This window comes from Erinaceus europaeus, chromosome 10, assembly GCF_950295315.1.
Source record: "Erinaceus europaeus chromosome 10, mEriEur2.1, whole genome shotgun sequence".
In the NCBI taxonomy this organism is placed as follows: domain Eukaryota; kingdom Metazoa; phylum Chordata; class Mammalia; order Eulipotyphla; family Erinaceidae; genus Erinaceus; species Erinaceus europaeus.
Window position 1 is genome coordinate 72,382,408 of NC_080171.1, and position 15,072 is coordinate 72,397,479.

Genomic DNA, 15,072 nt, shown 5'->3' on the forward strand with positions numbered 1-15,072 from the left:
GGAGGTAAACATCCCCCACCCCTGAAATCTATGCACCATCAATCAATCAAGCTCCCATCTCCACATTTCATCTTCCATGTGTCAGCATGCTTGCTTATTCATTCTGTAAGAAAGCACCCTGTGTGGTAGCTGGTCCCCTTTGAACTTAGTGCTAACAAGTCAGTCTGCTCCATAAACCCCAATAAATAGGAGGGCACATTGAGGTACAGTTTCTGGGTAACTTGTATTCATTTTGCTTGAGGGCTGCCTTTCTTTTTTCTTTCTTTCTTTTTTCAATTAATGGTCTACCCTCACACCACCCAGTGTAGTGGTAAAATGAAGGCTGAGGATAGAGGAGGACAAGACATCTGTGGAGGAAGAAGCTTCAGAGCAGGCAGATTAATGCTTCACAAGTCTTAGTAGGCTACTTCCATCTTCACTGCCCATGCCAGCTCTGAGAGAAAGGAAAGCAACACACTGAAGTTCTTACTCACCTTGAGATTCTTTAGTTGCAGTTTGAAGAAGGAAAACCCAGACTTGAGTCCTATTTCTGCCACATGTGAGTTGTCTGGACTTGGATGCATGAGCTAACCTGGGTTACGTCAACTGAAAAGGGCAGTTCCAGAGAACATCTTGTCTGGCTCATTCACAGGGCTTTCTGGAAAATGTCTGAACCCGTGTATATGAAAGATGCTTCTAACATGTGGGGGAAACTGTGACTGACTTAGGAGGATGAGGCACCGGTAGTGACCCATTTCCTCTGAGCCCTGAAGTCTATTATGTCCTCTGAGCCCTGGAGTCTGTTATGCTATTTGCTGTAACCTTGGTGTTGTGGTTACAGCAATGGCCTCAGGCAGTATTAAGTGTGTTATTTAGAGAATGATGTAGCTCCTGGCATCATATTTTATAAACCAAAGATTGTAATTGTAGGGATGAGAGAAGGACATTCTGGAAGGTTGAGGATGTCTAGTCAGAAGAGAGATAATTTCTGTTTTTATTTTTAAGCACTGGGTCAGGCCTTTGGAAACTTGATGGCTTGTCCCCTCTCAGACATCCCAGAGCACCATAATGCCACTCAGTACTTTGAGTTCACCAGTCTGTAAAGGTAAATAGCAAATAACCTACCAATAGATGACTGGCTAAAGAAGTTATGGGATATATATTCCATGGAACATTACTCTGCATTCAAAAAAGATGATATTGTGTCCTTTCAGACAAAATGGATAGATGATTATGCTTAGCAAAATAAGTAAAGAAACGAAAGACAACTACCAGATGCTTCCACTCATATGTGGAATCTAGAGAATGGATACACATGAATTTGCAAAAACAAACAACAATACAGAAGCAAGCAGACTGTAAGACTTGTGAAAACTCTAGTGCTTATCTTTGGGAGGTGGGAGGGTGAGGGCACAGAGCGTTGGTAGTGGGTGTGGTGTGGGACTATACATTATAACCTTAAAAATACTATAACTCACTATTAATCACAAATTTTAAAATGGAAAATAAATATATAAACAATTTTAGGGTGCTTTACCCATTATTTTTCCTATGTCTCCAGGGCCTAGAAAAAAAAAATTTGGCATATACTCATTTATTTAAGTCAAATTATTATTTATAATCAAATAAGCAAACCTTTTTAATAACCCACAGACCTGGCTCCAATCCACAATCTTCATACCAAATGAGAAAGCATTTTTTTCTCCTTCTCCAGGGTTTTGTCACTATGGGTTGACTCTTTCAGACAGAAAGAGATGGGTGGGGGAAGGGGAGATACAACTGCATTGTAGCTTCTTCCAACAAAGGGGGGTGGTGGGGTGGGCTGGACTAGAACCAGGGTCTCATGCATGGCAAAATGATGCACTACCCAGGTGAGAACTTTTTTTTGGCCTGCCCAGGATACAACATTTAACTATATTTTTGAAAAAGACCTTCCAATTATCTTGCCAAGTACTCTTCACTATTAACCACTACACTGGACATAGTCATAGAGTTGCCAGAATTAGCAAAGAAAAATATAAGAGAATACAGGTCCAAGAAGGATGACAGAGGACCTAGTGGGGGTTGTATTGTTATATGGGAAACTGGGGAATTTTATGCATGTACAAACTATTGTATTTACTGTTGAATGTAAAACATTAATTCCCCAATAAAGAAATAAAAAAAAAATACAAGACATTCTGGCCAGCAAGATAATTCACCTGGGAAGGTGTCTGCTTTGCCATGCATCTTTACTGTGTTTGAGTCTAGCTCCCACTTCACCAGGGAAAGGTTCAGTGCTGTGATGTTTTTTCCTCTTTCCCACTTTCTCTTTTCTTTCTTTCTTCCTTTCTCTTTCTTTTTCCCTTCTTCCCTTCCTTCTTCCCTGCCTCTTTCTTTCTCCCTCCCCTCTCTCCATTTCCCTCCTTCCCCCCCCCCCCTCTCTCTCTCTCTCATTACCACTACAATTACCACTGGGCCTTGGTGTTGGCACTATAAATCCACTGCTCCTGGTGGCAATCTCTCTTTTCTTTCTCTCTTTCTTCCTTCCTTCCTTCCTCTCTCTTTCTTCCTTTCTATTGTACTAGATAGCATAGAGAGAAATTGAGAGGGGTGGGGGAAGTAGAGAAGGAGAGAGAAAGATACACACCTGCAGACTTGCTTCACTGCTCCTGAAACGTCCCCTCCTACAGGTGGAGAGCAGGGATGCAAACCTGGATCCTAGCACATGAGGTAATAGGTGTGTTCAACCAGATGTGCCAGCACCTGGCGCCTGTCTCCCTCTTTCTATCTGAAAAAGTTGACCCAGAGCAGTGAATGCCTGGTGATGACAATGTATATACAAGATAGTCCGTTGAATCTGAACTTCAGATAAACAGCATTAAATATTCAGGGTAAACATGTCCTATGCATTATTTGGCTGCTGAAACTTACAGAGATAACAAGATAAGGTTCTTCTTAGGTTGTTGGTGAGGGCCAGAGAACCGCACCTTGAAACTGGCCCAGATTTGGGATTTAGACAGATAATCTCGGTTTAGTGTCTATTCTGATTGTGTGATCCTAGCAAAGTCTTAAGTTCATGATGCTTTGTGTCTGTAGAGTCTATCCTATAGAGCTGTGGAAACTATCAGAAGTATAATAGCTATGATCTCTAACACTTAGTAGGTGTTTTCTAAAGTTTGCCCATTATTATTATGTTTGATATGTTCAGTTGCTCTGAGGAAAAAAGCATCATCAGAGCCAAGTGGTGGTGAACTCAGTTGAGATCACATGCTAAAAAAAAAAATAATAATAAAAATAAAAAACCGGGTTCAAGCACCCTGGCTCCTACGTGCAGGGGAGAAGCTTTACCAACAGTGAAATAGTGCTGCAGCTATCACTCTTTCTCTTTCTTTCTCTTCTTCTCTATCTCTCCTGCCACTCTCAATTTCTCTCTGTCCTATGAGATATAAAAAGAAAATAAAGCATTCAAAAATATCAGCCTCATCAAATCTTATGTGAATATATTATAACCTAGTCCTTTTGTATTATGAAGTCAGCAAGATTCTGGTGAATAGTTGTAGGAAGAGTTGACCTTCTGTCTCACAATACCTCTATGTCTGGGTGAACAAAACCACACTAAACATTAATACAGTATCCAGAGTAAATAAAGGAAGGAAGTCCTTTCATTTGATTCGTTATGAAATGTCCTTTGTAACTGACTTTTTCTCCCCCGATGCTAAAGGTAAATATTTGTTCCGGCTTTATAGGGTCACTAGACAGAGACTATTGCTCTGGCAGGGGAAATACTCCAATACTGATTGTTTTTCTCTCTCTCCAGGGGGTAAAAAGCCTCTTCTCTTTCTGGAGTTTTTATTGTCTCTGCAAACTTATAGTTCACCTCATTTGGTTAAATAAACTGAACACGTGGCAGCAAATGTACACTACTCATTAAAAGAAAAAAAAAATCTCCAGACACATTTCTTTGAAAAATATTTCGGGGCTGGGTAGTGGCCTACTTGGTTGAGTGCACATGTTGCAATGTTCAAGGGTCCAAGTTTGAGCCCCTGGTCCCCACTTGCAGGGGGAAAGCTTTGCAAGTGGTGAAGTAGTGCTGCAGGTGTCTCTCTGTCTCTTTCTTTCTCTGTCTTCCCCTTCCTCTCAACTTCTGGCTGCCTCTATCCAATAAATAAAGATAATAAAAAATATATTTCTAGGTAATTTCACATCAAATCTAAAGAGGTATAGTTGAAAACAAATTGATAATTAAAGTGTGTGTGTGTGTGTGTGTGTGTGTGTGTGTGTGTGTGTGTGTGTAGCCAGAACCTTGCACATGTATAATGTTACTCTGGGCCACTTCTTCACTCAGATAGAGAGAGAGAGAGAGACACCACAGCCTCAGAGCTTCTCTCAGTGCTGTAGCATTACAAACATGGCACTGGGGCTCACATATGGGCAAGGCAAGCACTGCACATGGTGAGATCTCTCTCCAGCCTCACAATTCAGGTTTTCACAGAGCTACTCTGATATCAGCTATGTCCTTTAAGTACCTACTGTCACCTCATAGTTTCTCCATCACCTATGTATTGTTGAGCATAGACACTGCTCAGGCATCATTGTAAGTGCTAGGGCTCCTCTCAGCAAATGCAACAGGTTAGTGAGCAAGATGAACTTAAGTCCTTTCCTTTGTGGGGCTTGTATTCGGCAGAGGCTTGAGAGAGGAATGTAAACACATGGAATAAGTGAGTGATGTCATGGGAGCAGACAGATGATGTGACTTAAGTGATATGGTTGCATGGAACAGTTTTAACAGCAGGTCTCTCTGGGAAGGCTGGCATGTGAGGAAAGGCAGTGAAGGAAGAAATCACACTGACATGGGGGAAGAGGAAGCAAGCATCAGGCCAAGTGACACCAGAGGAGCATGGCTGCTTTCCAAGAAAGGTAAGGAGGCCAGGGTGACTGGAGTGGAGGCAGGGAGGGGAAAAACAGAGCATGCATTATTGTCACCATCCAGATAAGGAATTCCAGGAAACTCACTTCTGGCTTGAAATCTTCACTGAATGACCTTGTGAGGATGTAGAAAACCTAACCTGCTCCCATGGAGGGATGGTTCTTCATTTGGAAAGCGTGGGTAGGCTAGAGATTGATATCACAGAAGGATGACCAGAGGGACTCAAGACAGACAGCTTAGCAATGATGTATGTGTGTTCTAACCCAAAGGCTTGAATTCATACGCAAAAGTCCTTACCTGCTAAGATGTGTCCTTGGGAATGTTATTCTGGTGTTTTTTTTCATTTTAATTTTTAAAAATATTTTTATTTATTTATTATTGGGTAAAGAGAAATTGAGAAGGTAGGGGAGATAGAGAGAGGGAATGAGATGGAAACCTGCAGCCCTGCTTGAAGCTTTCCCTCTGCAGGTGGGGAACAGAGCCTTGAACCTGGGTCCTTACATACTTTTTATTTTATTTTATTTATTTATTTTGCCTTTTGTTGCCCTTGTTGTCTTTTTATTGTTGTTGTAGTTATTGTTGTTATTGCTGTCGTCATTGTTAGGACAATGAGAAATGGAGAGAGGAGGGGAATACAGAGAGGAGGAGAGAAAGATAGATACCAGCAGACGTGCTTCACCACCCATGAAGCGACTCCCCTGCAGGTGGGGATCCGGGGGCTGGAACTGGGATCCTTCTGCTGGTCCTTGCACTTTGTGCCACGTGCGTTTAACCCACTGTGCTACCGCCCGACTCTCACATACTTTAAATGTGTGCACTTAACCAGGTGTGCCACCTCCTGACCCGTTACTATGCTATTCTGTATTTCCATTTCCCTCTGGTAGAACCAGGCTATGAAAAGTAACTCCTCCCAAATCACTGTGAGAGTTGCCCAAAGTTGTCCATTTACAATGCTCACCACCATGCTTGTCACATAGAAAGTACTCAATCACTGTCATTATAATTTCCTGAAAAGTATGAGTGGAAGGATCAGTTAACTTGAAATATATGGCTCAGGGCTTGGGAAATAGCATGATGGTTATACAGAATGATTTTTATGCCTATGCTTTCTAGGGTCTGGATTCATTCCCCAGTACCACCAGGAGCCAGAACTGAGCAGTGCTCTGATTTAAAAACAAAACAAAACTGAATATATATTTCAATGTATAGTTTATAATGAAGCTATGCTTTTGACGAAGGTGTCTTACTGTTGTTATTAATAGTTGTAAGAGCCATCCTCCCAGATGGTCCCCAATGGTCACCGGCTCTGAGTATTCACACCCTTGCTTGGTCCTGGCCATATGCATTCTACCTTGTGCCTGATTCTTTTCCTTTGAATTATCTAATGTGGGCCAAGAGATTGCATCATTGTAGCATTTTTACTGGCTATATAGCATTCTTCTCTATTGCTGTGTTACATTGCTTCAAACATTGCCTATAGCAGAACATTTATATGCTTCTAGTTTTCAAAATAATGATCAAATAACTGACAGAATAACAATAGTGCTAATTACTTAAGCGAGGTATTGAGAATTAAGTGGACTAGGTCTCTGCTTTTAGACACATGAAGGACAGCACATGGGGGACCCCTGGGAGCAGACTGAATATGTACATTGATTAGATAAGCAAACTGCCCTTTGGGCTGAGCTAAATGGAGCTGTGTAAACTTCTCAAGATGATAATAGCATGGTCAGCAACATAGCTCATTTGGATAGTGTGCTGCTTTGCCATGTGTGCCACCCAGGTTCATGCTTAATTCCCATGACATTAAAGGAAGCTGGTGCTGTGGTCTCTTTCTTTTTCTCTGCATCTTTCTTGCTCTCTCTATACCTCTGAATCTTTCTAAAAATAAAAAAAAAAAAACTCTGAAAAAGATAACAAGAGTAGCAGCTTTCTAGAATTCTGTGTGTTTCCTGCATGAATATAAAAGATGACATTAGACAATAAAAACTTGGATAAGTCTTGTAAACTTGTGCCTTGACAAAAATTATTTAAGTTGGGGGCCAGGCAGTAGTGCAGAGGGTTAAGCACACATGGCGCAAAGCACAAAGACTGGCATAAGGATCCTGGTTTGAACCTCTGGCTTCCCACCTGCAGAGGGGTCACTTCATAAGCTGTGAAGCAGGTCTGACGGTGTCTATCTTTCTCTCCCCCTCTCTATCTTGCCTTCTTCTCTCGATTTCTTTCTGTCCTAGCCAACAATGATAGCAATAATAACAACAATGATAAACAACAAGACAACAAAAGGGAAAAAATGGTCTCCAGCAACAGTGGATTCATAGTGCAGGCACTGAATCCCAGCAATAACCCTGGAGACAAAATATATATATATATATATATATTTAAATCATGGGCTCCTTGGAATGTACATACAACAGACTTCTTAGCTTCTTCCCATACAAGGATCCTAAGTTTCATCTGCTCTATTCTTGCCTCTAGGTTCCTGTTTATGCTTTTTTTCTCTTTTTTTAAGATTTATTTTTAAATGATATTTATTTATTTATTGGACAGAGACAGCAATTGAAAGGACAGTGGGTAATGGAGACAGAAAGACACCTGCAGCCCTGATTCACCACTCATGAATCTTTCCCCGTGCAGATGGGGACTGGAGGCTCGAACCTGGGTCCTTGTGCATTGTAATGTGCATACCACCCAGTCCTTTACATTCCTGTTTTAAATAATTTGTCTTGAATTATATCTTGCTACCTTTTAGCCACCAAACTGTAGATGCTACCATGATGCCATCCTAACTTCCCTGGGCAGACAACTTCACCAATGTGTCCTGGACCCTCACCTCTCCAGAGCCCCATCACACTAGGGAAAGACAGAAACAGGCTAGGGGAATGGATCAGCCTGCCAATGTCCATGTTCAGCAGAGAAGCAATTTCATAAGTCTGACCTCCCACCTTCTGCATACCATAATTTTGGTTCATTCTCCCAGAAGGATAAAGAGTAAGGAAGCTTCCAATGGAGGAGACGGGATGGAACTTTGGTGGTGGGAATAGTATGAAATTGTACCCCTGTTATCTTAAAATCTTACTAATCATTATTAAATCATTAATTTAAAAAAGCTACAAAAAATAGGCCATGCCTTGGCTCCAAGTCAAAGCAGAACTGCAGGATCCTGAGACCACTGTCCCCACACTCTGTGCTTGTCCCCTCCCCTCCTTTGGCTGTGCTTTGTGAAGCTTCCCCATTGTGGCTGGTAGAAAGAAGTTGACTAAGCTTGTCTTCATTGAAACTTAGCACTGTGTTAGACATACCAGGTTTCCTTTGAATACAGCATTTACTAAAGGCCTCTTACGTAGCCAGATCTGATCACAAGGAGTTGTCTCCCCACCCCCATCTTAGCTATTTTTTTTTTAAAGATTTAATTTATTGCAGAAGTACACTAGAGTTTGGAGTGAGTACCCCCCTAACACTTCCTCTCCACTATTCCAACCTTTGGGTCCATGATTGCTCAACAATTTGTTTGGCTTTGTATGTTAACTCTCTTTTCAGCCACCAGGTGCCAGATGCCATCAGGATGCCGGCCAGGCTTCCCTGGACTGAAGACCCTACCAATGTGTCCTGGAGCTCTGCTTCCCCAGAGACCCACCCTACTAGGGAAAGAGAGAGGCAGACTGGGAGTATGGACTGACCAGTCAACGTCCATGTTCAGTGGGGAAGCAATTACAGAAGCCAGACCTTCCACCTTCTGCAACCCACAATGACCCTGGGTCCATGCTCCCAGAGGGATAGAGAATGGGAAAGCTATCAGGGAAGGGGATGGGATATGGAGATTGGGTGGTGGGAATTGTGTGGAGTTGTACCCCTCCTACCCTATGGTTTTGTTAATTTATCCTTTCTTAAATAAAAAAATAAATTAAAAAAAAGAATTAAAAACAAAAAAACAAAAAAAAGATTTAATTTATTTATTAATGAGAAAGATAGGAGGAGAGAGAGAAAGAACCAGACATCACTCTGGTAGATTTGCTGCCAGGGTTTGAACTCAGAGGACCTCATGCTTGAGAGTCAATGCTTTATCCACTACGTCACCTCCCAGACCATCATCCAAAATAATTTTCTTTTTTTTTTTTTTCCTCCTCCAGGGTTATTGCTGGGCTCGGTGCCTGCACCATGAATCCACCGCTCCTGGAGGCCATTTTTTCCCCCCTTTTGTTGCCCTTGTTGTAGCTTCGTTGTGGTTATTATTATTGCCCTTGTTGACGCAATTCGTTGTTGGATAGGACAGAGAGAAATGGAGAGAGGAGGGGAAGGCAGAGAAGGGGAGAGAAAGATAGACACCTGCAGACCTGCTTCACCGCCTGTGAAGCGACTCCCCTGCAGGTGGGGAGCCGAGGGCTGGAACCGGGATCCTTACGCTTTGCGCCACATGCGCTTAACCCACTGCGCCACTGCTCGACCCCCCCAAAATAATTTTCAACCAAGGAAGTGGTGAAGTGGATGGAGTACAGGAACTGCTTGGTGGAGTACGGGGCTTGAGTCCAGCGATATGCATGCAGGGATGGAGTGGTGCTTTTGTCTCTTACTCATCAAATCAAGAGAGACCAGAGGCCTACTCAGTTTTGGCTTATGGTGGTGGCAGAGTTTGAGACTTCGAAGTCTCAGGCATGAAAGCCTCTTTGCAGAACCATTATACTACCGTCCCCACCCCCACCCAAATCGGTCTTCAAAAAAGTAATTTACAATTGAACAGAGTTACACAATAGATCTTAGCACAATAAATATGACTAACTAAAAACTCATCAGGCCTGTGCCCATCCATCTATTGGACAGGAACATATCTTTCTTTCTTTCTTTTTAGTGCCACTAGGATTATCACTTGGGCTTGGTGCCTATTCAATCCACTACTATTAGTAGCAATTCCCCCCCACCCCTTATTTTTTGATACAGAAAGAAATCAAGAGGGAATGGGGAAACTGAGAGGGAGAGACAGTGACAGAGAGACTGAGAGACACCTGTAGCACTATTTCAGTGCTTGTGAAGCTTCCCCCCTGCAGATGAGGACTAGGGACTTGAACCCTAGTTCTTGAGCATGGTAACATGTGCGCTCTGCCAGGTGCACCACTGCCTACCCTAGTGAGCACTGTTTTTTTTAGTAACAAAGCTGATGGGGTGTGAGCTCAGTGTTCCTGTTAGGTTTCAGCTGGAATGACCCTCACGTGAAGGTGGGGCAGCCTTTTACTATGTCCTACCCCCCCAGGAAGACACCTCTCCCAGCCGACTTCATTCAGAGACTCATTTTTTCTTCCAGAAAGGTTTGATGGCAAGTTACCAGGGCTCAAAAGAAAGCTCCGTTTTTTTTTTTTTTTGTTGTTGTTGTTGTTTTACAAACTTTGTTGGAGGAGGGTGCTATGAGGTCAAGGTCAAAAGGCCACTGGGTCAGAGTGTCCTTGTCAGAGGAGAAATCGCTTCCAGAACAAGGACTCAGTACAAAGTTATCTCGAACATGAGTTTTTAAACCAACAATGTGAAGCACAGGTTTTCCTGGCTAAATGTAGCTGGCTCTGAGCTCTTAGCTCTGACAAGTTGGGCTCTAACTCTGCCTCCAACAGAAGTGGGTTGGGTGGGGATAAGGGGTTCTTTGTAGATGCATCTGCCCCCCACTGGCCTCACCCCACGCACACACCATCTCCAACTTATCTCCTACATGGGTCCACTCATCCTGGTGAACTCTTTCTGTTCCCATCTAATTTCAGATTGAGAAAGAGAGGGCCAGAGACAGGAGAGAGAGAGAGCAACAACACTGTTCCACCATTTGTGAAGCTTCCCCTGTGCATAGTGCTCCCACGAGGAGCTGCAGGCTTAAACCTTTATGGAGTGAGTTATCTCCTGCCTCCTTCTTGTAGACGTTGAAGTATCTCTGAACTTCCACCTTTGTTTCTAAAAAACTGTGGATTGTAATCAAGCCTATCTCAAAGTACTAAATTCTCAATCTGTGTTATCAGCTATTGAAACTGTATTGTTTACACATGATAATCCCTTCCAAGACAAAGTCTGTTGTATTACTGTTTGTTATACATGCATTATTATACATGTCTCCTAAAAGACAGTTTCCTGGGATTCCTCATTTTTGTGTCTTTTATAAAGCCTTGGGCACAGTAGGTGCTTAACAAATACGTGCTAAATTTAAAAAGGCTTTAAACACAGTGAGTCTTCTGGGACAGGAGTGTACACATAATCCCTCTACTTAGGATCCCAAGAGAATTTTCTATACCTTTTGAGTGTGCTACTCAAATGAAGATCATAATTATGACTAAAAATCACTCATAGCTTAAATTTTCTGAACAAGGTCATATTCTTGAACAACATATAAAACTTAATACTACAAGGTTTTATCCTAAAGCAAACTGACCCGAGTGACTTTGTAAAACAACGACAGAGTAAATCAATGTGTTCTTTACTTTTTAAACAGTTGTTTTCAGGAGCCAGGAGGTAATCTTTTCTTTCTCAACTTATATAATTAAAAAAAAAAAAAACGTTTGTTTTTTCTGATACACAGCAACTGGGCTATACTATACTGATCTCTTAAATGTTGTATTGCTCATCAATAAGTGAAAAAGCAACTATTGGGGCGAAGCTGTGGTGTGTCTGGTTAAATGAACATGTTACAGGGTGTAATGACCCAGGTTCAAGCCTCTGGTCTCTACCTGCAGGAGGGAAGCTTCATGAGTGGTGAAGCAGGGCTGCAAGAGTCTCTCTGTCTCCTTCCCTCTCTATCTCCCCCTCCCTCTCAATTTCTCTCTGTCTCTATCCAATAATAAAGAGAAAAAAAAAACACAACTAGTAACATCCAAATAATGAACTTTGGGCTCTAGAAAGAAGCTGAGCAGGTCATCTGGATCTTTTCTCTCTGCTGTCTCCATTTTAGCTTTATCTAACAAGGGGGAATAGAACACTGACTTGGGGGAGGAAGACACAGAGCCACTGGCAATAGGTCAGTTGTCTAGACTGTTGAATATAAATAAAGATTCATTAGAAAGGAGCTTTCTTAGAAGCAGAAGAGAAAGCTTCATGAATAGTGGAGCAGTGTTGTGGTGTCTCTCCTATCCCTGGCTCATTTTTCTGTCTCTTCTTGATCTTCAATTAGAAAGACACCACCCCTTTGGCAGAGAGTGAAGAAACATACTGTTTCCCTGGTAAAATCTAGAACTTATGAGGCTTGGCATTGATGTTTGTTTGTTGGTGGTTTGACTGGTTTTTTTTGGGGGGGAGAAATGAAGGTGGAAGACACTTTATACTTTGAGATAGGCTTGATTACAATCCACAGTTTTTAGAAACAAAGGGGGAAGTTCAGAGAAACTTCAACATATGCAAGAAGGAGCTAGGATATAACTCATTCCATGAAGCACAGACTTTACTATGTGCAAGTGGCCTGGTTCAAGCTCCTAGCTCCTCATGGGGACAACAACTGTTGGCAAAGACTTGGTGAAATTGGCACTCATATATTGCTGATGAGAATGTAAACTAATACTGTAATTTTGGAAAGTCTGTTTCTCTAAAAGTTAATCATAGTATGCCAGGTTTAAGAAGTCAAACCCAAGGGGGCCAGGTGGTAGCACACCGGGTTAAGCACACATACCACAAAGTCCTGATTTGAGCCCCTGACTGCCCACCTACAGGGGAGTCACTTCATAGGCAGTGAAGCAGGTCTGCAGGTGTCTATCTTTCTCTTCCCCTCCTCTCTTGATTTCTCTCTGTCCTACCTGACAACAATAGCAGCACCAAAACAACAATAACAATAACAACAACAACAAGGGCAACAAAAATGGCCACCAGGAGCAGTGGATTCATAGTGCAGGCACCGAGCCCCAGAGATCACCCTGGAGGAAAAAAAAAAAGTCAAACCCAAAGGCTACATTTATGTGAAATATCCCAAACTGACAAAATTCCATAGAAAGTAAGTAGATTCATGGCTTCCAGAGACTGTGAGTGTTAATCTGGAAGTATCTGCTTGTGGGTAAGCTCTTGAATATTATGATGATGAAAATATTCTGGGGTTAGTAGTAATGATGACCATAAAGCTGTGAACATATTCCAAATGACTTGATTATATACTTAGAACACATTTTATGCAATGTACATTGTATTTCAGTAGAAAAATGAGTGATCATGAGGTAGGATTTCAAGTATAAATACACTTAAATTCAGAATTGGCTATTTTTAATTGATTTGGTCACCTTACTTTTCAGGATTAATGAATATTGACTAAATGAATATAAAGAAGGAGAAATGAAGGCAGAAGGCACTTGACTGAGGAGCACCTGTGTGGTTCCTCTCCCCACCACCTTGGCAATAATGGCTGTTTTCATAGAATGTTGGACATTTTCTTTGGTGGGGGGAGAGTGGGGAGAATTTAGAGAATTTCTACAGAGTTCCCATGATTAAAAAAAAAAAAACACACATCAGAGTTTACAACATAAATTAACAGATAAAGAGACTAAGGGCCACATGGAGTTTGTTTACTGTCATCCTGAGACCTGGCACTGAGGCAGGCACAAAAAATGACATTTATGTCCCACATACCTTGGAACTGCACTATGCCTGTCTTCTTAATAATAGGGGTCATCAATTTCAGGAATTTGAGGTGTGCTCTGCCCTGAACATGCGAAGAAGCACTGATTTCACAGATTCCTCTCCGTGGAGCCTGGCATTTTGCCTTGCGAGGTTTGCTGACCCTTCACTTCAACGCACTTGCAAAAACAATCAAGTAAACAACAACAACAACAACAAAATCCCAAAACTATCACCTAAAGTAAGCCTCCTCCCAGGGAGGGTGTGTGCTGTGCTGGGGATCCCTGGGGTAGGTCCCCTCTCTTCCTTCAAGACTATCAGTGATTGGAGAGCTGACATTACTAATTCACACACACACACACACACACACACACCAAAGTCAATCCTCCTGTAATGTTTCCTCCCTAAGCTCTTCCTTAATTCATTCAAACCATCTTCAACTTGAAAGAAGATTCAAGCCACAGCCTTCTCAGTCCAGCTCACCTCTGTTACACCCACTGCAACTCCTCAGAATCTAGCAACCACGTAGTTTGGTCCTCAATTCCCAAGGCAAACAGTCTTTGTAGTACACCCCCCCCCCCCCTGCATGCCCCCATCCTTAGCACATGCACCCTCTCCTTCCTACCAGAGAGAGCATGGAGGACCAGACAGGGCAGCTGGAGGCACAGGCAAACAGGAGGCTCCTGGATGCCTCTGAGGCCGCTGCACCTGCGGGAAATCGATCAGTGAGTACTCCAGATGCAGACCCCGCTCATAACGGTGTGGGGAAACACCTCCCCACCCCTTCCACTCCCCCCACAACCATGTTAGCTGGGTGGAGGGATAGGCACCTGGCGGTGTGTGTGGTAGTTGGAGGGTGGGGCGGGGAGGGGGTGTTTACATACCAGGTGCCTGTAACTGGGTGCCTTTGACCAAGTATTCGGTATCAGAGAGGATGGAAAAGCAATTCGAAGGCGGGACGGATAGCATAAAGGTGATGCAAAGAGATTCTCATTCCTGAGGCTTCAAGTCCCAGGTTCAGTCCTCCACACCACCATAAACCAAAGCTGAGCAGTGCTCTTGTAGAAAAAAAAAATTAAAATAAAAAAAAAAGAAATTTTAAGAGGTTTGCACACCCGGTTGAGCACTTAAGTTACCATGTACAAGGAACTGGGTTCAAATCCCCAGTTCTCCACATGCAGGGGGAAGCTTCATGAGTGGTGCAGCAGGGCTGCAGGTGTCTCTCTCTTTCCCTCTCCTTTCAATTTCTATCTCTGTCCAACAAATAAAGAAATAAACTTTTAAAAAGCCTTAGGATAAATGGGAAAGAAGAGAAAGAGGAGGAAGAGAAGAAAGATAAAAAAGAAGTAAAAGAAGAAAAGCAACTATGGGGGCTGGGTAAACTGGGAGATGGGATAAGCACGCTTGGAAGGAGCATTCAGGGCTGGAAAAGTCTAATTCTAGCGGTCCGTGGAGGAGCCCTCCCCCACCCACCCTGCGGGTGAAAGGGGGGGTGCAGGCAGGTGCCTGGGGAGCCGGTGTGAGTGGGGGTGCGCAGGCGCACTGGGCGGCCGGCCAGGGGTACAAAGCGCTCGCGGCGGAGAGCGCGGGAACCCGACCCCCCCCCCCAGTCCAGGCTCCCGGCCGCC

At 43.0% G+C, this 15,072-nt stretch overlaps 1 long non-coding RNA gene across 1 annotated transcript in view; it reads left to right on the forward strand.

Annotated features, from left to right (window-relative positions):
- Nucleotides 1-9,128, forward strand: part of LOC132540888 (uncharacterized) — a 9,749-nt gene extending 621 nt beyond the window's left edge. The window contains exons 2-3 of the long non-coding RNA XR_009552035.1: nt 4,768-4,878; nt 7,641-9,128. This is a non-coding gene — a long non-coding RNA (uncharacterized LOC132540888). The remainder of the gene's footprint in view (nt 1-4,767; nt 4,879-7,640) is intronic.
- The last annotated feature ends 5,944 nt before the right edge of the window (nt 9,129-15,072 follow it).